At 48.0% G+C, this 22,478-nt stretch overlaps 1 pseudogene; it reads right to left on the bottom strand.

The window, feature by feature from the left end:
• LOC125944207 (testis-specific serine/threonine-protein kinase 3-like) overlaps positions 1–22,478 on the bottom strand; it is a 260,227-nt pseudogene that overhangs the window by 148,833 nt on the left and 88,916 nt on the right.

The raw sequence follows: 22,478 nt of genomic DNA, 5'->3' as shown, positions 1-22,478 counted from the left end.
TTTCACGGGGAGTGAACGCACGGCGGAGAACAAACGCGCGTTCTGCGCCGTGCTTCCTTAAGGGCTGCAGAAGTAGGCGTCTCTTTCCTCCTTTACAATCACCATATATGTAGAGCAAACGCGCCTTCTTCTCACGCACGAAAGGTCGCGGGGGGGGGGGGAGGGAAAGGAGGCGACGTTTAGCTGCGGCACCAAGTGCCTATTTATATCAGAGGCTCCGGCAACAGTCACCAACGCCGCAGGCATTTTGAGCGAACGCGGGCAAAACGCCGACGGCGTCGACAACAGTTCTGCGCGTTGCCGGTTCTGCTGCATGTCCAAGTTTATACAGCTGATAAAGCTAATATCATTACTCCGTATAGCTCTCTCCAAATTTGCTATCGCAATTGATGCTTCGCCTTTCAGGTGAAACTGCGACAACGTTTTTACCTCGAACTTCACAAGAATGAAATCGCCTTCTTTCCGACATTGTTTGCATTAATGATAACACCCGATTTAAATCTGTCTTTGCTAACATTGTATAATTAGGTGTTACCATGCCTTGTCATATTATTGTGCACTATGCTTGTTCTCTACCCACTCCCCTCTGTAATGCTTCGGCCCTGAGGGTAAATAAATAAATAAATAAATAAATAAATTGTGAAAATGTTAGTTCACTAGAGAACACTAAAGTGAACACAACCCCTAGTAATCCCCAGTATTTCCACCCTGTGTGCTACATATTCAGAAAAAATAAGTTTAATGAAACAGATTCATAGAAATGACAATGAATAAATGAAGACTACCACTGTCGTACAAAACAACGTGATTCGCGATCACTAGTGACTTAACCCAACCATCTCTTGCATTTGAATTACCATTTTTATGATTTTTCATTTGATATCTATGATGGTTGAGGTCCTTATGGATGATGGATGAGCTCCTTAAAAGTACGAGTACATTGAGCGCAACTTATAACTGGTGATCACGAATGAGTCGGTATCATCAGTTAACAATCGTAACCAAAATATTCATGCAATCACTTTTTGATTGATACCACTGACGACTTGTACGAGTCAAGGTTACCACTGTCATACTAATCAAAGTGATTTGTGATGACAAGTGAATAGGCCCTACCATCTGGTCATCTGGTGAATTAACGTGGTCTAAACATATATCTGAGATATGTTCGAAAGCATTTAACAAGTTGTGCTTCTTACGCAGAAAGCTTCGTAATGCCCCTCCTCATGTGCGCTTGCTCGCTGTAAACACATATGTACGGTCAAAATTAGAATACACGTCACAAATTTGGGACCACGCACGATAAAAGATAATAATCAGCTCGAAATGATTCAGCGTAAGGCCACCAGATTTATCTTTAATAAATATAGAAAATCTGATTCCCCAAGTGAAATAATGAAGAAAAACAAGATTTTTTATTACATTCTAGAAGGATATTCCATCGCATAAAATTTCTTCATAATATAATGACTGGTTACACGAAGTTAACTGATCTTCCATACCTTCGCCCTGTAACAACAAGGCAAACTAGACACACTAGAGCTCATTTTTTGCAACCAATTTTTGCCAGAACTAAAGCATTCCAAAACAGCCATTTCCGAGAACTATACAGGACTGGAATATACTTCCAGAATCAGTAATAATGTCGCCAAATTTCGTTCAGTCTCTGGAGGAGCACATTTTATGTTAGTTGTGAGGTTTCTTTTTCCTGCTGATGTTGGGTTTGATTAACTATATGATAATGCGTTATTACTTAATATGCATTCATTGAAGATTTTTTTCAGTCCTTGATGCTTTTTTTATTTATAGCGTATTGTTATCTATTACTTGAATATTGCATCATTGTATGCATCATTTTATCATTGTCTTTATTATCATGTATCTGCCCCTCCTGCTTGGGCCAAGTTGGCCTGCAGTATTTTCAAATAAATAAATAAATAAATCTCCTTGTTGATATAATTAAATCATCGTTTGTATGATATTTCATTTGATATCCAATAAGCTCCCACTGTATAAAATGCGAGAACATCATACTGGGCGTATCAGTAGTGATCACTGACAGCCGGGCGTTGTCTGTCAGCAGCGGTAGCGAACGAAATAGTCATTTAATGGCTTTTGGATTGACATCAATGGCGACGTATATAAATAAAGGCTACTGTTGTATTCTGCTTGTTTCGATTTTGAATTGATCCTGACCACTGATGTTGTAATAAGCGCTGATCCCTTCCCCCTCTCCGAATATACTCAGTCATCGTTTCGTTCCCAACAGAAGAAGTCCTCTCGTTTCTCTGCGGCGCTCAGCGCTGTTCGTAGGTCTTCGAGTCCGGCCGCCTATATAGGCGCAATAACACAGCTACCAATGCCAAACTAAACAAAGTGATTCGCGATCACCAGTAACTCAGTCCTACCACTCCTAGTCATCATAAATGAGTCACAGTTTGAATTACTTTTCATTAACATTCATGACACATTGCTGCATGAAAGTTAGACTTGGCGTTATCACTTAGCAAGGGTATATTCAAGTGCTCATTTACTTACAGTGCGAATGACACCAATGATAACGTGCACGAATCAACACTACCATTGTACCAGTTAAATGAGTCATTATAACTACTGGATTCACCATGCCAGTTCCCAGCCTTTCTCATTGTTGAATCACTGCCTTTATGACATTTCATTTGGTGTCCATGACATTAGTGGTGTGTAAAACCGAGAGAACTTAGCATAGTATGTTAGTAACTAGTGATTACTAATAAATATAGTCCTATTAGTTAGCTCTATTGTGTAATTACTGAGTGTATTGTTCATTAACGCAGTGTGACTACTCATTGGTTTTCATGAGTTAAGCTGGAACGTAATGTTTGTCTTGCTCAATATCATAATGAAACATTTTACCACGCGCTGAACCTTAAGAAAAAAGGGAGCACGCAGCCGTGGTTAATGCTTGGATGTCACTATCAAGCCATTTGTTCCGATGCTTCTTGCAGAATATGACAGTGTCATCTTTCTTTATACGTCAGGGCGCAAATGTCAATCAAAGCTACACACTCGAGTCCATGAGTTCTAACATGATCGACGAGCGCTTTCCCATCAATTCAACAACCGACGAATATTTTGCCCTGCAGTGCTGCTTCGCTGCATAGTGGCTGAACAAAAGCGCCTCAGGAAAAGCAGCGGAATAAAACCAAACTGTACCTAGAGTGCAATTAGCGGATGAGCTCTCGCTGCGCTGCAATCTGCATTAAAAAATCACCCCATTCATTTTAGGCGGGTCTACAAAAGCGTCTCAGGAAAAAAAAAACATGTAGCCAGCGGAATTAAACTAGACGCGACATAAAGCGTGAGACCATTGTCGGGATTAAGTGCATAAAGTGCAATTTGCGAGAAACGAGGCATTCCTCGGCAATCATTTTTTTAAACGCTTTCCATAGAGTTGCGCCAACCGCATCACGCCAGGGTCGGCTTCGCCGCATTGGATACTAGACTTGAAGCCGTGTAATAGCTTCCTTACCTTAATTTTCGCTTGCATTTTATTACTTGTTTCACTGAACTTGCTAATTTATGTGTCGTTCGTCATTTGCGCTGTTCTCCGCGATTGCGTCTTCGTGCCAAATAAGTACAATTATTCGTTTGCTGTGCTTGAATCGTCTTTCGGCCTTAATTTCCTTTCTGAAATTGTTCTTTTTTCTTTTTCTTCATCTTATGCACCCCTCCTGATTTCAGTGTCAAATAGCTGCTCACATTATTGTCAAATCATCATCATCATCATCATCATCAGTGTGATGAGCAGGTTCTTTTGTGTTATGTTTTCTGGCGGTTCTCTGAGGCGGAGCCTCCCAGAACCCAATCGAGGACAAAGCCGTTCGTTGAGAAACACACAAACATTTAATAATTGAAACTAGAACGAAAAGAAAACTATAAACCAAACACACAACGATAACATGAAAACACGTAGCTGGAACGCTAATGATATGAGGCAAGTTCGGGCAGGCTGCGGGTGTGCGTATGCACTACAGTCTCGACGCGGCGAAGCGGAGACGAGACGACGAGAGAAGCGTTGTTGATCTCACCAAAAGACGTAGTGTCGGAACGTCGTACAGGCTGGCAGAGCGTGGCAGCTCTGGCTCGGAGGGGAAGACAGGCGGCTCGGCAGCACGGACCGACGGTGGTGGCGTTCTAGTCGGGCAGCTGATCGTGGCACTCGGGCTCGTAGCCCATCAGCTCACGTTCTGCCCACGGACACAGACGCTCACCGGCCTCGGGCAGCAGCAGTTGATTATCGGGCAGGGTGGCGATGCCCGGGAAGGCAGGCGGCTTGGCAGCAGGGGTTGACGGCGGCGGCGTTCTGGCCGGGCAGCTGGTCGTAGAGCTCGGGCCCGTAGCCCGACAGCTCTCGTTCTGCCCACGGGCGCAGACGCTTGCCGGCCTCGGGCAGCAGTTCTCGAACGGATGGAGTGGCGGCGCCCAGGAATCGGTTGGCAGGAGGCCCCGGCCGGGTGAAGTCCTGGTGGCTCGGGTCCGGAACCCGACGGCCGTCTTCAACTCCCGATCCGGTGGCCGACCTTGTCCTGGTGCCGCTTCTGGAACTCCTCCTCCTACTGCCAGCGCGGCTCCTTTTTCTGCTGCTCTGGTTGATTCGTCGATTTCTCATTGGCGGCTCGAGGCTCCGTGTTCCTCTGTGATTGGATTGGCTTTTTTTTCTTTTGATGCCTTTTCTTGCGCCGCGTGTTCACGCGCCGGACGGTCTTCGGCGTCGTCGTTTTCGGCGCGGCGCGGTAGAGCGGCGCGCGCTCTCCTTATTGTCTGCTTCTTGCTTGAAATGCAACGCACCTTGTCGCACACCACAAATATCACCGTCGCGCATCACCGCACCGTGTCGCGCACCACAAAAGTCACCGCATTGTGTCGCGCACTACTCATCACAAGAGCCCCTTTTTAGGAAAAGTTTTTCCAGAGGAAAAACTGTGGCTAGTGCGCGGCACAATTCACCCATATGCTTAAAACACAACACTCATTGGGCGTTCACTGTTCAGCTGGGAAAGTTCGCTGAGCATACACAGCACAAAACACACACAAAAAACACTTCAAATAATTCAAAGTTGCAGACGCAGTCCTATTCACAACGAATACGTTTCTGTCCAAGGTCGAAATCCTGATATGGCAACCGGCTATTCAATCGCTTTCTTAAGTTATTGCGTCCCAGGTGAGACGAACCGTGCGTCTCTTCTCCGTTCGTGAGAACCGCACCGGAGCCAATTTCTTGCACCTTGCGAAACGCATACATGAGAACCCGTGAATGACCTGACTTAGGTGCTGAACTGATTGGGAAGTAATAAGTTGGGTCTCATCGGCACCACACGAAATGTGCTCTCTATATGTGCAGTAGGACACAAACCTTGTAGAGAACACTTTAGGCACACTGACATGTAGCTGGGACCCATCGCACAAACATGCACACGGCACCTCAACGGAAATGCTTTTAGCTTCTGCTGATATCAGAGACGACCGATTTGCTTCCCCATTACTCAAATAGGAACACAAAGTTGCTTTCCTATCCTCTACCAGATTACTCGCCGAGATTCCCCCACTGTGTTCCTCAGTGGAATCACCTTGCGATGTTTCTAACTCCGCAAGTAAGCCATCAGGCCAAGCGTGCTTACACACATCAGCAGACGCGATTGGTGACTTGCTGCGTAAGTCACGAATCTCGTTCTTGGAGTCTTTTATGTTCTTTCTAGCAAATATTTCGGTACTTGTGCTCATTGCACTTTGACCTATTGGGTGTTCAGGGACGCAGATAGGCAAGCTCACCTTCTCCCGAGGTGAGTTATCTGGATGGTCCTCGCACCTGACGAGGCCACTTGTCACCATTGCAAGGGGCACACCGGAAGAGTGGGGGAGCGTTTCGTCGCTCGCCTCGCACTCTTCGAGGTCATCGGCAATGCGAACCTTTGCCCGGTCCGTCGGGCTTTCTAGAGGTCTATATGCCTCTTCATTTGATGCGCTTTTTGTTGCACTGGTTTGCATGCGTGCCTCCTTGCTGGTTTTGTCCTCTTCGAGGTCACAGTCCATGCGCACCGTTGCCCAGCCTGTCGGGCTTTCTGACGGCATTTTCGCCTCTTTATCCAAGGTGCTTTTTCTAGCACAGGTGCGCATGCGTGCCTCGATTTCATGAGAAGCTGCCTGATGTCTGCTCCCTGAGCTATCCTCAGCGCCCCTGAGGTTCATGCCAGGACCTAGTCTGGTCCGTGTTTTGCTCATTTCTCTGCTGCCCTCTTGTTTAGTGCCTTTTTCGAACGGAAGGCCGCGACGGCGTTCTGGGCAATTGCTAGACAGATTTTTCGAACTGCTGAGTCTGGAGTCCGCGTCAAACGTTTGCTCAATAGAGCTTGCATAGGACTCCAGCTCGCGAATCTGTCTCAGGGAGCGTGCCCGTTCCGCCTCTGCGACCTTGAGACGCAACTGCAAAACACGTGCCTCGCGCTCAATCTGTTCTCTTTTCGCTTCTCGCTCCGCAGCGCATTCTTCTCGCGCTCGCGCCTGCCGCTCGGCGAACCACGCTTTTAGCTCTGCTCCCTCAAGCCCCATGCGTTCGGCTAAAGCTAACAGCTCTCGCGTGCTAGCCATGTTTTTCAAATGTTAGAATTAGCAACAGAATCCAAACAAACGGCTTCGTCCTGTCGCGCGGACGCCAATTTGTGATGCAGCGTGACTGCAGACGGTTCTTCAATTGGGGAACAACCCCATTAAGGGCAAAAGCCCAATCGGGGACAAAAACCCAATTGGGGCCTTCGCCTTTAATGGGGCTGTACCCCAATTGAAGAACCGTCTGCAGTCACTCTGCATCACAAATTGGCGTCCGCGCGACAGGACAAAACCAGCAAGGAGGCACGCTGGCAGTAGGCGAGGAGGAGTTCCAGAAGCGGCACCAGGACAAGGTCGGCCACCGGATCGGGAGTTGAAGACGGCCGTCGGGTTCCGGACCCGAGCCATCAGGACTTCACCCGGCCGGGGCCTCCTGCCAACCCGTTCCTGGGCGCCGCCACTCCATCCGTTCGAGAACTGCTGCCTGAGGCCAGCAAGCATCTGTGCCCGTGGGCAGAACGAGAGCTGTCGGGCTACGGGCCCGAGCTCTACGACCAGCTGCCCGGCCAGAACGCCGCCGCCGTCAACCCCTGCGGCCAAGCCGCCTGCCTTCCCGGGCATCGCCACCCTGCCCGATAATCAACTGCTGCTGCCCGAGGCCGGTGAGCGTCTGCGTCCGTGGGCAGAACCTGAGCTGACGGGATACGAGCCCGAGTGCCACGATCAGCTGCCCGACCAGAACGCCACCACCGTCGGCCCGTGCTGCCGAGCCGTCTGTCCTCTTCCACCGAGCCAGAGCTGCCACGCCCTGGTAGCCTGTACGACGTTCCGACAGCGACCTTTTTGGTGAGACAAACAACGCTTCTCTCGTCGTCTCCGCTTCGCCGCGTCGAGACTGTAGTGCATACGCACACCCGCAGCCTGCCCGAACTTGCCTCATAACATTAGCGTTCCAGCTACGTGTTTTCATGTTATCTTTGTGTGTTTGTTTTTATGGGTTAATTTTTGTTTCTAGTTACATTAAAAGTTTGTGTGTGTGTTTCCCAACAAACGGCTTTGTCCTCGATTGGGTTCTGGGAGGCTTCGCCTCAGAGAACCGCCAGAAAATATTAAACAAAAGAACCTGCTCATCACAATCAGCCAATATTTATGTCTACTGCAGGACGAAGGCCTCTCCCTGCGATCTCCAATTACCCCTGTCTTGCGCTAGCTGATTCAAACTTGCGCCTGCGAATTTCCTAATTTCATCACTCCACCTAGTTTTCTGCCGTCCTCGACTGCGCCAAATAAATAGTGTCAATTTTATTATTGAAGTTTCGCCCTTACTGTGTTCCCGCCGGCAGAGTAGAAATTTGCGCGCGTCCAGAAATTCGCGAGCATCACTTTGGCTTACCAGCTTCTGTATTGGTGACAAACGCGCTCTTAGCATAAGGCCACGACCATATTGCTGTTTCTGGTCCCCAATATTGTAGTGAAGCCAGTATGACGCTGTCTAAACGGTTTTTACGCACACATGATGGGCACACATGTTTGCGTTTTCTGTTGTGCAGTAGTCGAAAACCGACTGTGTTCCTTGCTTGACTGTTGCCCTGGCCACCGTTCTACGAGGAATTTTTTGTTTTACGCAGTTTGCCCTGTAGTGAATGACCGGGCCCTTCTGTATTCGCGTTGTTTTTTGCATCAAGATTGCATATAAAAATGCCGGAGCCATACGCACTGCAATAGCGGGCGAAGCTGAAGTCTGTGAGCTTGACGACGTCCACTGTCGTGAGGAGAACGTTCTCGCACTTCAGATCTCGATGGGCCACGTCGTTCTTGTGCAGGTAAGCCAAGGCGCTGGCCAGCTGCATGAAGAACTGGTGCGTTGTCTTCTCGTCCAAGCGTTTGACTTTCTGAAATCGAACGAAGCCAATGCAGTCCCGTAGCCGCTGGTGCTACACGTCTGCCCGGTCTGCAGTGTTTTTTTTTTCCCTTATTTTTTAGCAGGTCATCCATTATCGGTGTTATTCTCAGTTGGAATTTTCCACGCTGCGAAAATAGCTCGAAATGACGACGTCTCCCTGTTTCATTCGTTCGCTTACACCATGCAATCGCTAGGCGCGAATTATGAAGACAGTCACTTTCTACCGACCACATTGCTATCAATAGTAATTTCATGTCCTTACCAGACTGCCTCTATTTCATTGTTATTCTGTATTCATTTTTCGGACAATGTTGCAAGTATTGAAGCCCTCCTCTTATGTATAGCCTCCGGGCCCGGAAAATAAATCAAATGAGATGAAAGTTTCCATCCGGAATTATTAGCGCGAAAATCTACTTCGCCATAATGCGATCACTTACGAGCATGGTGGCTAAATTAAGAAAGTTCGTTGCGCTCGCCCTTACTTTCCCTATTATTTATTTATTTACTTACTTATTTATTTATTTATTTAAAAATACCTCACAGGCTCCTAGATGCATTTGTAAGGGGGGAGACTACAATCACAGATAACTTATAGAATAATTAGAATACACATGAGAATACAGATAAAAAATATCGGGTAAGAAATACGGCAATACAAAGTAATATAGTGTTGCAATATATACAATGAACAAATCGAACGCTTTTGAAAGTGACAGCTCATTCAACAACAAAATTTCACACAGCGAAACACAATCAGTAGAATTACAGAATGAGCAAGACATAATCAGACTATACGAAAACAGTATTTAACGCGTAGTTGTACATTCATAACGGGAAAGGCATAGATAAAAATAATAAGTTAGGTTATGTGGAGTTTGAAAAATGCGTTGTAAGAAGAAGCCGGAGTTTTCCTGGTCCCTCTAAAGCTCAAAGTCGTTAGGACAGTCGTTCCAAAGACGAATGGCTCTTGGTAGAGCGTAGTAATTAAATGAATTAGTCTTTCCATATACCATTCCCTTACGCTAGGTTAGACAGGACGCAAGCAGTACACTACAGATAATTACAAACGGATTCTTACAGAAACGCCAGACTCATACACGCCATGTATCGAGACCCTACAAACAGATGCACGTCGTGTGGCGAGGTTGCCACGCCTAATCACATGTTATGGGAGCGTCAGGATTTAACAAGCAATGTGGGCAGTGCCGACACCTCCGTCTCTTCCCCCGCGAGCCTCCGCTCGCGCTGGAAGACGGCACTGCTCAGCTCGAAGCTGACAGCACAACTCTGGGCCGTCTACCGAGCCGGGGAACCGCGGCGGGTGCCCACTAAAAAGAATTGAAAATAAAGTTTACGTGCTTCTTCTTCCGTAGATGCGCATGACATTGGACCGATTGTACAATCATTGTGGCTGCTCACCTTACTTCGTATGACATTGCTGTGTTGCTATCGCATTCCTTGCTTCGCCCTTAGGGCGAAACTGTGACATTTTGTTCAATCAAATACTTTTGATGGGGTGACCAGACGGATGCAGAGTATTAAATCTAAGGTCGAACAAATGTTAGGTAAGCTAGTTTACGAATATCTTTGGTAGAATTGTGTAACTTGCGGCGTATGTGCCTTAATGATCTCGAAGAATTTGCGCATATGCATGCAATGTGCGTTGACCACGAGAGAGTCGAAGTTAGGTAAACACCAAGATATTTATATTGAGTATCATGCAAAATAGTGATGTTATCCATGTGATAAGAAAACGTAGAGATAGTATGCTTGCGGCTAAAAAAAATAATTTTACATTTAGAAACGTTAAGCTTCATTAGCAAAGTGTTACACCAAAAAAAATAAGTTCGAGATCTTTTTGGAAGGTTGAATGATCATCGTCACTCTTAATAGAACGATAAAGAATGCAGTCGTCCGCATAAAAGCGCACGTGTGAGGAAATGTTATTCGGTAAGTCATTAAGGCTTATTAGAAATAGTAATGGTCCAAGAACGCTGCCTTGCGGTACACCTGAAGTAACGTGTGAAAGAGGAGTGTAAAAATTGTTAACTGCTGTGAATTGCTTACAATTAGGTAGGAAACTGCGAATACATGTTACTGTAAGAGAATCTAACTTAGGAGCAGATAATTTCAAAATCAAACGGCCATTTGCTACAAGGTCAAACGCTTTCGAAAAAAGCACACTCAGTTTGTACATCCTCTTCCATGTTAGTATGTAAATCAGTTGCTAATTAGAATAATTGCGTCTCACATGAGAAATTTCTCCGAAATCTGTGTTGATTAGCAAAGAAAAATTTATTGGCTTCCAGGTGGCTGTAGACATCTGAAGCAATGACATGTTCTAGCATTTTGCAGTATATAGATGTTAATAATATTGGACGGTAGTTTTCAGGCGCGTATTTATTACCTGACCTAAATATGGGTATGACCTTTGCTATATTAAAGTCCGAGGGCAGCAGGCCAGTCTCTAATGATTGCCTGAAGATGTGAGCAAGCATTCTACTAGACACTATGACGGTGCTTTTGATAATTTTAGAATTAATATTGTCAACCCCACAGGATGTGGTTAGCTTGAGGTTATTTATCAGGCATGCGACCCCTTCTACTGCTATTTCTATTGGTGACATGTATTGGTAGTGTAGTTCAGATACATGCGGCAGATCGGACTGATATTCAGTGGTGAATATGGAAGAAAAATAAGTATTGAAAGTAGAAGCGCATTGAGTATCTGGAAGGGGAGTGTTGTTATTGTTGTGCAAATAGATGTTATTGTGGTCCTGATCTAAGCTTATACTGTGCCCGAATTTCGTGGCATTAGTTTTCAGAAGAGAAGGCAAGTCACGAGTGAAGTATTTATCCTTAGCAGATGACAGGGTGTACAGTAAATTTTTAAGCTTTCCTTATATTTGTCCCAAGCAGCTTGTGTGCGCAAGCGCTTAGCAGTGTCGTAGTGGCGCTTCTTCCTGTTTTGCAGTAAGCGTAGGGATCTGGTGAACCATGGGTTAGATTTATCGTTGGTTATCTTAATGAGAGGAACATACTGGTTAACTAAGGCTCATTCCTGAAGAGTATCCACTTCGCCTTCACCGACCAATTATGAGGTGAAGGTAACAGCACGTGGGAAAAGAATATATCTAATTCGCAATTGATAACATTGTAACCGACTTTATTATAACCGCGTATTTTTTTTAGTAGCAAAACCTTCAAAGGACGAGGGTGGGTTAAGAGATATTTGCAGTAGGGAATGATCACTAAACCCATTAATGGACATAATTTGGTCAACCGTCTCAGGGACACTTGTGAGGATTAAATCTAAGATATTGTTACGCGAAGGGCGAGTCAGTAAGACGAGCAGCTATTTACAGGTTATATTTACAACAGCGGTTGCAGCGCCGACCATTTAGATTCACAGCGCGAGCCCAGCTCGTTATTCCTCTTCTTTTCTCGAGTGATGGCGCCCGCGCGCCTCGTTCAAACAATCAAATACCACACGCGTGTAGCATAATCCCCCGGCGGCAGAAGCGACGTCCCGGAGCGTCTAAATGTCATCACTGGGAGGGTGATACTGCTTCAGTCGTGCAACGTGCACGATATCACTGGAGTGGGAAGTAGATGGGGCGTCAGGAGCGATCTCGTAGGTGACGGGAGTCACGGCACGAATCACTCGGTAGGGGCTTGTGTAACGAGACAGCAGTTTTTCTGACAGGCGGACCTGAGGCGACGGAGACCATAGAAGCACCAAAGAACCAGGCGGGAAGTGCATGTCTCGGTGTCGCCGGTCGTAAAAACGCCTTTGACTCTCTTGGGAGTTCAGAAGGCGGTCACGGGCAATTTCCCTTGCGTGGGCAGCGCGGGCGATGGCGTCAAGTGCATGATCACTGGTCGGTGCGGCGTGAACACAGAGGGTTGTGTCGAGGTGCAGTGCTGGTTCTCGGCCGAACAGAAGGAAAAATGGGGAATAACCGGCTGTGTGGTGGCGCGAGGAATTATACGCAAACGTGACAAACGGTAGAGCGAGGTCCCAGTCAGTGTGGTCTCAAGAGACATACTTCGCGAGCATGTCTGTGAGAGTGCGATTAAGACGCTCTGTGAGGCCATTTGTTTGCGGATGGTATGACGTGGATTGCTTGTGCCTTGTGGCACAGGGCTGCGGGATGTCCACGATAACTTTGACAGGAGTGTCCGGCCAGGGTCTCTGAGAAGTTGCTGCGGAGCTCCATGTAATAAAATCACGTCGCGTAGAAGAAAATCGGCAACATCTGTGGCGCAGCTTGTAGGGATCGCTCGGGTGATGGCGTAGTGCGTGGCGTAATCTTTGGCCACAGCGATCCACCTATTCCCAGAGGTACAAAGAGGAAAAGGACCAAGTAAATCCAAACCAACCCGAAAAAATGGCTCCGTGGGAATGTCGATTGGTTGAAGGTCCCCAGCAGGGAGGGTCGATGGTGTCTTGCGTCGCTGGCATTTCTCACACGCAGCTACGTATCTTCGAATGGAGCGAGCAAGCCCTGGCCAAAAGAAGCGTCGGCGGATCCGGTCGTAGGTACGTGACACACCGAGGTGATCGGCAGTGGGGAGGTCGTGAAGTTCGTGGAGAAGAGCCGAGCGAAGGTGTTACAAAGAGTAATGCTGGGCCGTCGTAGTGAACGTTGTGGCGGGAGAGTACGCCATCTTGTAGTGTGAATAAGCGAAGGGAACTGTCGGCAAGTGGCGATTCCAGGCGGTCAATGATGATACACAAGGACGGGTCACGGCGCTGCTCGTCGGCGACATGGACCAGCGGAAAAACAGAGAGAACGCAGGTGTCGGTGCCAGGCTCAGACGTAGAGGTCGGGTCTTCGACTGGGTAGCGAGAGAGGCAATCTGCGTCTTGGTGTTGGCGTCCCGACTTGTACATCACTGTGTAGGGATATTCTTGTAGGCGAAGGGCCCAACGACCGAGCCGGCCAGTAGGATCCTTGAGCGACGAAAGCCAACACAGCGCATGATGGTCTGTGATTACTGTGCTTGCCATATAAATATGGGCGCAACTTTGAAACAGCCCAGATGAGAGCAAGACATTCGCACTCGGTAATCGAATAGTTGCGCTCTGCAGTTGTCAGGAGCCTGCTAGCGTAGGCTATAACGCGGTCGTGTCCATGTTGGCGTTGCGCTAAGACGGCGCCGATTCCATAATCACTGGCATCGGTTCGGACATCTGTAGGTGCGGATGGGTCAAAGTGGGCCAAGATCGGTGGATTGGTCAGAGTCGTGATCAGGTGTGAAAATGCGGCAGCCTGAGAGGAACCGCACGTAAAAGGAACGTCTTTCTTCAGGAGTTCAGTGAGTAGTCGAGCGATTGCTGCGTAATCTTTCACGAACCGTCTGAAATAAAACAAAGCCCCACAAAACTCCGGACGTCTTTGACAGACTGAGGTACAAGAAAAGCCGTTACTGCTTGAACCTTCTCCGGGTCGAGTTGTACTCCGAAAGCATCGACGAGATGGCCTAGCACTGTAATCTGTCGGCGCCCGAAGTGGCACTTCGATGAGTTTAATTGTAGCCCAGCCTTGCGGAAGACGTCAAGGATAGCTGCGACGCGCTCAAGGTGCGTCTGAAATGTAGAAGAAAACACAAGGACGTCGTCGATGTAACAAAGGCAAGTTGGCCATTTGAAACCTTGAAGTCCATAATCCGTTCGAACGTGGCGGGGGAATTGCATAAACCGAAGGGCATAACCTTAACTTGGTAGAGGCCATATGGAGTGAAGAAAGCTGTCTTTTCTTGGTCTTGCTCATCGACGGAAATCTACCAATAACCAGATCGAAGGTCCATGGAGGAACATTTTTTGGCACCGTGAAGACAATCAAGAGCGTCGTCGATTCGTGGTAAGTGTAAACGTCCTTTTTAGTGATTCGGTTTAGGTGGCGGTAATCAACGCACAAACGCCCCGTGCCATCTTTCTTTTTGACGAGCACGACCTGCGACGCCGAAGGACTCGACGAGGGCTCAACAATACCTTTGGCGAGCATCTTGTTTACTTCCTGCTGAATAACTTGCTGCTCTCCCGTGGACACGCGATACGGTCGGTGGTGAATGGTAACAGCATCACCAGTGTTTATCCGATGCTTAACAAGAAACGTCTGACCAAGTGGGCGTTTGTCAGTGTCAAATATATCCCGGTAGGAAAGCAAAAGGCGATATAGGGCGGCTGCTTCTTCAGGGGCGAGGTCCGGAGCGACCATGGGACGTAATGGGCCGTCGAGGTTCAAGGAACCCTGCGGGTAATCAGGAGGATCTGGAGACGCGTCGACTGCAAAAGCAGTGACGTGGTCATCTGTCACTGACCGGAGCGTGGCCACCGCTATGCCTTCAGGTAACACTTGCTTCGTCAAGCCAAAATTGATAACGGGGAGACACATCCGATTTGCGGCAAGGGTAACGACGGAGTGTGATACAGAGATGTCGCGCGCCAAGAGGACATCAGGAATAGGTGCGACGACATAGTCGCCATCAGGCACGGAGGGTAGGGCTTTTGGAGGTAACCGAATAAACGCTGTAGGGCAGAGGGTGTTCGGTTGTTTGGGGGCGAAAGTCAGAAAGAAGAGGAAGCGGGAGGCACAGCGTACCGGTGGAACAGTCGATGAGGGCAGAATGCATCGTCAGAAAGTCGAACCCGAAGATTAGGTCATGAGGGCAACTGGTCAGCACGGTGAACAGGACTAGAACTTGGCGGCCAGCAATTTAAATGCGAGCAATACCCCTGACGGCAACAGTGGCGCCATTGGCGACGCGTACGGCTCGAGTGACGGCATGCGTGAGAACTTTTTTACATAGGTTAACGCTCATCATCGACACTTGGGCTCCAGTATCAATTAATGTCGTCAACGGGACACCATCTACGTCTACTTCAATTAGGTTCGTGTTCGTGAGGAGCGTCAACAGAGTTGGTAAGGGAACAAACAGCGCTAGGACGGGACGAAGTGAGTAGACAGACTTCGTCCCGTCCTTGCGCTGTTTGTTCCCTTACCAATGATGTACCAACCAGCCCAGACCAGCACACTCCTTCTCGTCAACGGAGGATTTGAACAGGACGGACGTGATGCAGCACTACCTCCAAGAGCTGCATGGCCTAGTTTTCCGTCCGGCGGTTTGGCGAGGAAAAGCAGCGAGGTTGGGGCGACGGGGAGCGACGGCGATCGCCCGTAGGAGCGGCTGTCAGGGGCATCAGAAGTAGGGTACAGGTGGCGAGGTGAGTAACGGTGAGCGTCAGCGTACGGGCGAGTAGCAGGGAATGAGCTCTATATAGGTGGTGCATCCAGGTGGTGCGGCAGTGGCGGGATACATGACCAACTCGGTGGCAGCGGAAGCAGATAGGTTTGTCGTCTGGGGTTCGCCATTCAGCAGAATTGCGTGCTCTGGGAGCGAAATACTGGTCATTAAAGGTTGTGGACATGGGAGTGGGTGCCAAATTAGGTCGGGAGACAGAGCAGTCAGTAGGAAGGCCAATTTCTTGCCGCACAACAGCTTGTATAACGGAAATAGTGGGGGCCGCTTGGTCTAAGGTACCGTCGAGGAGTCGTGGATGAAGGTGGTCCGGACTCGCCGCTTCAATCTCACGGCAAACGATACGCGTGACGTTCTCTTGAAATGGTCGTGTGGCAGTAAGAGCGGAGCAAGAGTACGTGGCAGGGGTGTTTGGGAGCCGGGAGAACTGTGGGACGGACGCGGCGGCTTTTGGCTACATCGAAGCGGCGGCATTCTTTGACGATGGCGTCGACAGTAGAAACGTCGTTATAGACGAGCAAATTGAATGCGTCGTCCGCGATGCCTTTTAGGATATGGCCCACCTTGTCAACCTCGGTCATGTGCTCGTCGACTTTCCGGCAAAGCACGAGCACTTCCTGTATGAGGAGACGTACGATTCTGTCGACGACTAGACACGGGTAGCAAGCTCTTTGCGCGCAGCCTGTTGGCGACTTGACGGGTTGCCAGATAGGTCGCGAAGCCTCTCTTTGAAAATGTCCCAGCTGGATAGCTCAACCTCATGGGTGCGAAACCAGACACGCGGTGTCCCGTCCAGATAAAACGTCACATTGGCAAGCATGATGGTAGAGACCCAGTAGTGGCTTCGGCTAACACGCCACATGCTAAACATGCTGAGCCAGTCGTCGACGTCAACGCAATTTGGGGTGGAGAATGTCCCAGTATCACGGATACTAGGAACCGTAACGTACATTGTGGTTGGCGCCACAGGCGTAGGTGGCGACGGCGTGTTTCCATCGGAAGCCATGGCTGAGAAGACGACGGTGCGGCCGCTTCGAAGCTCCGTGGCGAGGACAGAAAACGTTATACCTCCACCACAATGTTACGCGAAGGACGAGTCAGTAAGACGAGCAACTATTTACAGGTTATACTTACAACATCGGTTGCAGCGCCGACTGGTTAGATTCACAGCGCGAGCCCAGCTCGTTCTTCCTCTTCTTTTCACGAGTGATGGCGCGCGCGCGCCTCGTTCAAACAATCAAATACCACACGTGTGTAGCAATATTATTACCCCGTGTAGGCTGCACAACCTGAAAAAGCTTAAAATCTAAGGTTAAATTGATAAATTCTGTTGAGGTATCACACCAAGAAGATAATTTAGCCCAGTCGGTCAGAGGAAAGTTGAAGGGTCCCAGACGATAGATGGCATCAGACGGGTGCAGATTCGTCACTGAATCAAGGTTACAGTGCAAGTCGTTAATAAATGAATTAGTAGAATTTGGAGGCTGATAGCAGACACCTATAAGTATTCGGGAGATTGAGGACATACGTGCAGCCCAGGTAATTTCTAGGTTAGAGTTCGAGTTAATTACATACGGCGGTAAGGTTGTTTTTATTCCTAGAAGGACGCCGCCGCCTCTTTTATCTTGTCGGTCACACTTGTAAATGTTGTAGTCGTGAACAGACAAAAAATGTCACAGTTTGGCCCTCAGGGCGAAGCAATGAATGCGATAGCAACACAGCAATGTCATACGAAGTAAGGTGAGCGGCTTTGGTAGCAATATGAATTGTAGTGAACATGAGCTGATTAAGTAAGCAGGTGTTTTGCGGCGTAAGTAGACCGACATGAAGAGAGACTCGATGACCACGAGAAGGCTCGTGTGAAACGGTAGTGTTGATGAGAAGCGCTTACCGTGGGCAGCGCGTGCGAAGGGACACACCTTTAGCGCTGCACTGCCGATCCGGGCAGCATTACATGTGTAGCGTGCGTTGGAAAATGTGGCCCGACTATTACTAACTGAATGAACAAGCGTGGTGTGAGCGCGCACAAAGAAACATGAATAGATCACACTGAATGACTGCAGACAACGACTTCAAAACGCTGGCAGCAAGCCCATACGCTGCAGCGGGCGAAGGTACGTGCGGTCTATCGCTTCAACAGAAACTGAGCGGCGAATGCACAGTGCATAAAGGTCAGAGCCGTGTGCGGTCGAGCGACGAGCGCGGTTGTTGGCAGAGTAGAAGTGCGCCCCCCCCCCCCCCGCTCCCTCCGGCGCTGGCTTCCCGCTTCCTTGCTTGCGCGTGGGAGAGATAAGAGATTGTGCGGACGAGCGACGAGCGCGGTTGTTGGCAGAGAAGTGCCCCCCCCCCCCCCCCCTGGTCCCTCCGGCGCTGGCTCTCCGCTTCCTTGCTTGCGCGTGGGAGATGGAGTGCGTTCGCTCTCCGTGATAGCGCGCGTCCCCGCACGCTTCCGCTGGGGCATACGGCGCGCGGCGAAGATTTTGTCGATACGGAAGCCTCACGGCGACGACGACGACGACGGCGACGCCGACGGCAGAAATCCGGTTGAAGTGTCGATATAATTGCTATCGCAATAAAAATTATTTATCAGAGATATCCGGATAGAACCAAGTTTCAGTTATTGCTAGTATGTCAGATTTGCTGTCTTTAAGGAAGGAAGAAAGCTGGTCGCGTTCGCGCACAAGGCTTCGAATGTTAGTCAACGACAACGATATCGGTGGACGGGCATGATAGGAGTTATAACGATTATGGCGTTTTGGACACGTGTTTCCCTTGAGATATCTACTCGAAGAAACAACAGTTAGCCGTGATATCAAATACGTATGTCTTGTTGTCTATGCGCAGCCTGTCAACCGTTAGCTTAAATGGTTTTTTCTGCGTCTTCGCGAATGCGATGAGCTGCCTTCTTGCCTGCCGTGTAGATGAGGAGAAATCTTCACTGATAGCAAATGGCGTTCCATCGAGCTTGCGTGCTGACGTAAGAATGCCTTCTTTATCCTTGAAAAATGTTTGTTTTGCTATTATTGGCCTGAGTTTGTCGTCACTGTACCTGCCTAGCCTATGAACTCGTTCAAATTGGTTGTTTGTCAAAGTAACGTGAAGCTTCTCTGAGCAGAACTTTATTATGTTTTGCTCGGATGCTACCCAATATTATTTTGGAGAGTCATCAATTACAAAAAACACACAAAAAACTGAAGGTTATAGCCTCTAATCTGATTTTCAGCGCTATCACACCTAGACGAAATGTTAGACAACTGGTCAGTAACACTGCGCAAGTTAGTTGCAGTTGAGACAGCATCGTATGTTTGCTGTGCGGTTTTGCTGCTTGTTTCCAAAGCTGCAATTCTGGTGTTCAGCAGCTTAATTTCGTTTTCGGCGGCTGCACACCTTTCCTCATTCGATATCAATTCGGCAAGTAAATCAGCCTGCCCCTTCTCAAGTTCAAAGATTGTTTCCATGGCTGAAGCGAAGGCGTCTGCCTCCGCCTTCTTCATGTGACCTGGATTACTTTCCACATCGCCAAAACGCCTAAGCAGTAAACCCTGATGGCTTTGTTTATTACAATTTCTTATAAAGTCAATTGAGGTGCTTTCTTCCACTGAATTTATTTTCTATTAGTATGGTTGAGGCGTACAAAGCACTTAATGGTAATTCTCAGGCTTTAGATTTTTAAAATTTATTATTGTTGTTAATTTATTTAATAATTTATTTATTTCCATACTCTAAAGTCTTTACCCGATGGCATCACAGAGAGCAGTGGTGAGTACATATGAAGTCATTGGCAACCGTCTTGAAATTAGTGCTGTCACAAATCACAGTTATAGAGGCGGGAAGGTGGTTCCAGTCGTCGGCAGTCTATGGTATGGATGAGCAAATGAAAGCGTTGGTTTGGCATGGTGGTACCCCCACCTTCATTTGGTGATCGATGCGAGGTGAAATGTGGGATGAAAGAAAAACTCACCTTTAAGAAGGTTAGTGGTGTAGTGAATCTTATGAAAGAGGCATAAGTGCCTAAACTTACGAGGTAAGGCAAGGTCTAGCAAACCGAGCGTCAGTTTCATTGATGATGCACTTGCGAGACACGCATAATTTGACAAAACGAAGTGCGTGGTCCTGTTCTGAAGTGGTTTTAGAAGATTTGTTAGATTAGCTTGACCAGGGTCCAAAATGGATCAGGCATATTCCAGCTTGGGACGTGCCAATGTTTCATAAAGTTATAACTTAACGTGAACAGTCACACTGGAAAAATTGCGGCGTATGAAATGGCGGCGTATTAAATATGTATTGGAGATGTACCTTTCCCGAGCGATTGCTATTGATATATATACCAAGATATTTGTAAGGTGTTACCGACGCTAGTGTTGTGTTATTAAGGCTATACTTGATAGAAACAAGGCAAGTCCGTGACAGATGCATGCTTTTGCATTTATTATTATTAGGGGCAATAAAGAACCGGAGCAGCAAGACAATATGGCGTTAAGGTCAGATTGCACGACATCGGACACATTAGTGATGATGCAGTGAATTACGCCGCAGTAAACTACTTCTATAAAAAATTTTATAGAAGGAACGCACATGGCAAGGTCATTAATAAAAAGTAGAAACAGTAGTTGACCCAAAACAGAACCATGATGTACCCCAGTCTGTACAGAAGCGATAGAAGAGTCATGCCCCTCAACTGATACTTAATGGCAGCGATTAGAAAGGAGGCATTCACTCCAGCTCGAGATATTAGTATTGGTATGAAGTTTATGCAATTTAAGGATAAGCAATTTGTGAGACACTCAGTCGAAAGCTTTCGCCAAGTCGAAGAATATACAATTTTTGGTTAGTGCGTTATCTGTACCACTAAATAAGTTATAAGAAAAAAACATCTTCGTGTCACATTCCCTAAAACCCCTTGATAGCTATTGAAAAACAAGTGAGATGGAAGAAAAAGCAATGAGATGCAAGTGATAGACATGTTTCATGAGTGTACACAGTACGCAATGTAACGATATCGGCCTATAATTAAATGAAGAGTCAGTGGGACCTAATTTATGCATTCAGACCACCTTTCCTCCTTTTTAATCATGAGGTAAGGTGCAAGATTCTAGTGACTGGTCAAAAATCTGCCACCGTATTAGAGAAGAATACGTCACCTTGCTTTTAAGAACTTTCTCTTTCAGCCAGTTGCGGATACTAGTATATATTTGTGCAGGCTCCAATAAAATTTTGGCAGTCAGCGCAGGTCCCGTGGTCTCCCTTCACTGTGTTGTGTAAAATGAATGATCCGTACCAACTTGGTCGAGCCCAAACCCTTCTGAGTTGAATTGATTAATCAGTGCCTGCACAGGAAAATATTTTATTGCGATAGCAATTGTATGGACACTTCAACCGGATTCCTGCCGTCGGCGTCGCCGTCGTCGCCGCCGTCGCCGTGAGGTTCCATATAGATAAAATCTTCGCCGCGCGCCGTATGCTCGAGCGGAAGCGTGCGGGGACGCACGCTATCACGGAGAGCGAACTCACTCAATCTCCCACGCGCAAGCAAGGAAGCGGGAAGACAGCGCCGGAGGGAGCGCACTTCTACTCTGCCAACAACCGCGCTCGTCGCTCGCCCGCACCGTCTCTTATCTCCACACGGCTCTGACCGTTGTATGCGCTGTGCATTCGCCGCTCAGTTTCCGTTGAAGTGATAGACCGCACGTACCTTCGCCCGCTGCGGCGTATGCGCTTGCTGCCAGCGTTTTGACAGTCGTTGTCTGCAGTCATTCAGTGTGTTCTATTCATGTTTGTTTGTGCGCGCTGACACCACGCTTGTTCATTCAGTTAGTAATAGTCGGGCCACATTTTCTAACGCACGCTACACATGCAAAGCTGCCCGGATCGACAGTGCAGCGCTACAGGTGTGTCCCTTCGCACGGGCTGCCCACGGGAAGCACTTCTCATCAACACCACCGTTTCACACGCGCCTTCTCGTGGTCATCGAGTCTCTCTTCATGTCGGTCTACTTACGCCGCAGCACACCTGCTTACTTAATCAGCTCATGTTCACTACAATTCATATTGCTACCAAAGCCGCTCACCTTACTTCGTATGACATTGCTGTGTTGCTATCGCATTCATTGCTTCGCCCTGAGGGCGAAAATGTGTCATTTTTTAGCTTTCTTATCAAACTAGCAATACCAACAGCATCAAAAGAAACAGAGTTCGTAGGAGTGTGCTGGACTGGGCTGGCTGGTGCATCATTAGGATGGGAACAGACAGCGCTTGTGAAGACGTGGGTCTCTCTGTCCCGGCCAAGTCTGTCAAGGCAGCACGAAATTTGTGCCTTTCTGTGTTGTTTTCAGTGAAAACCCACAAAAAATTGAACCCTTTACAAGCCATTGTCTAGTACTTGGCAACGGTGCGTGGCTTCTTACCTGCAGTCGTCCCTATAGATGTCCTCCTCATCGATGATCCATGCGTCATCATGAGCACGAACAGAATACACGCCCGCGAACAGAAGCCCGTGAATACACGCAATATTGCCGCGCGACTGCGCCGCTAGAGGCACTTTGCGTGTATTCGTGGGTTTCTTTTATGCTCGGAAGAACACCTTATGTAGCACGTATTGAGCAAGCCAAAGCGGTATCGGGAGTTTTACAGCGTAAGCTGTCAGGGGCTTATTCCAATAGCCGTTTCGGTTCGCGATGCTACAGTGTACTAGAATGTTTTACAGTGGCTCGAGCGGAGGCGCGTCC

The sequence above is a fragment of the Dermacentor silvarum genome, chromosome 3 (assembly GCF_013339745.2).
Source record: "Dermacentor silvarum isolate Dsil-2018 chromosome 3, BIME_Dsil_1.4, whole genome shotgun sequence".
In the NCBI taxonomy this organism is placed as follows: domain Eukaryota; kingdom Metazoa; phylum Arthropoda; class Arachnida; order Ixodida; family Ixodidae; genus Dermacentor; species Dermacentor silvarum.
This window is presented reverse-complemented; position numbering and strand designations above follow the sequence as displayed.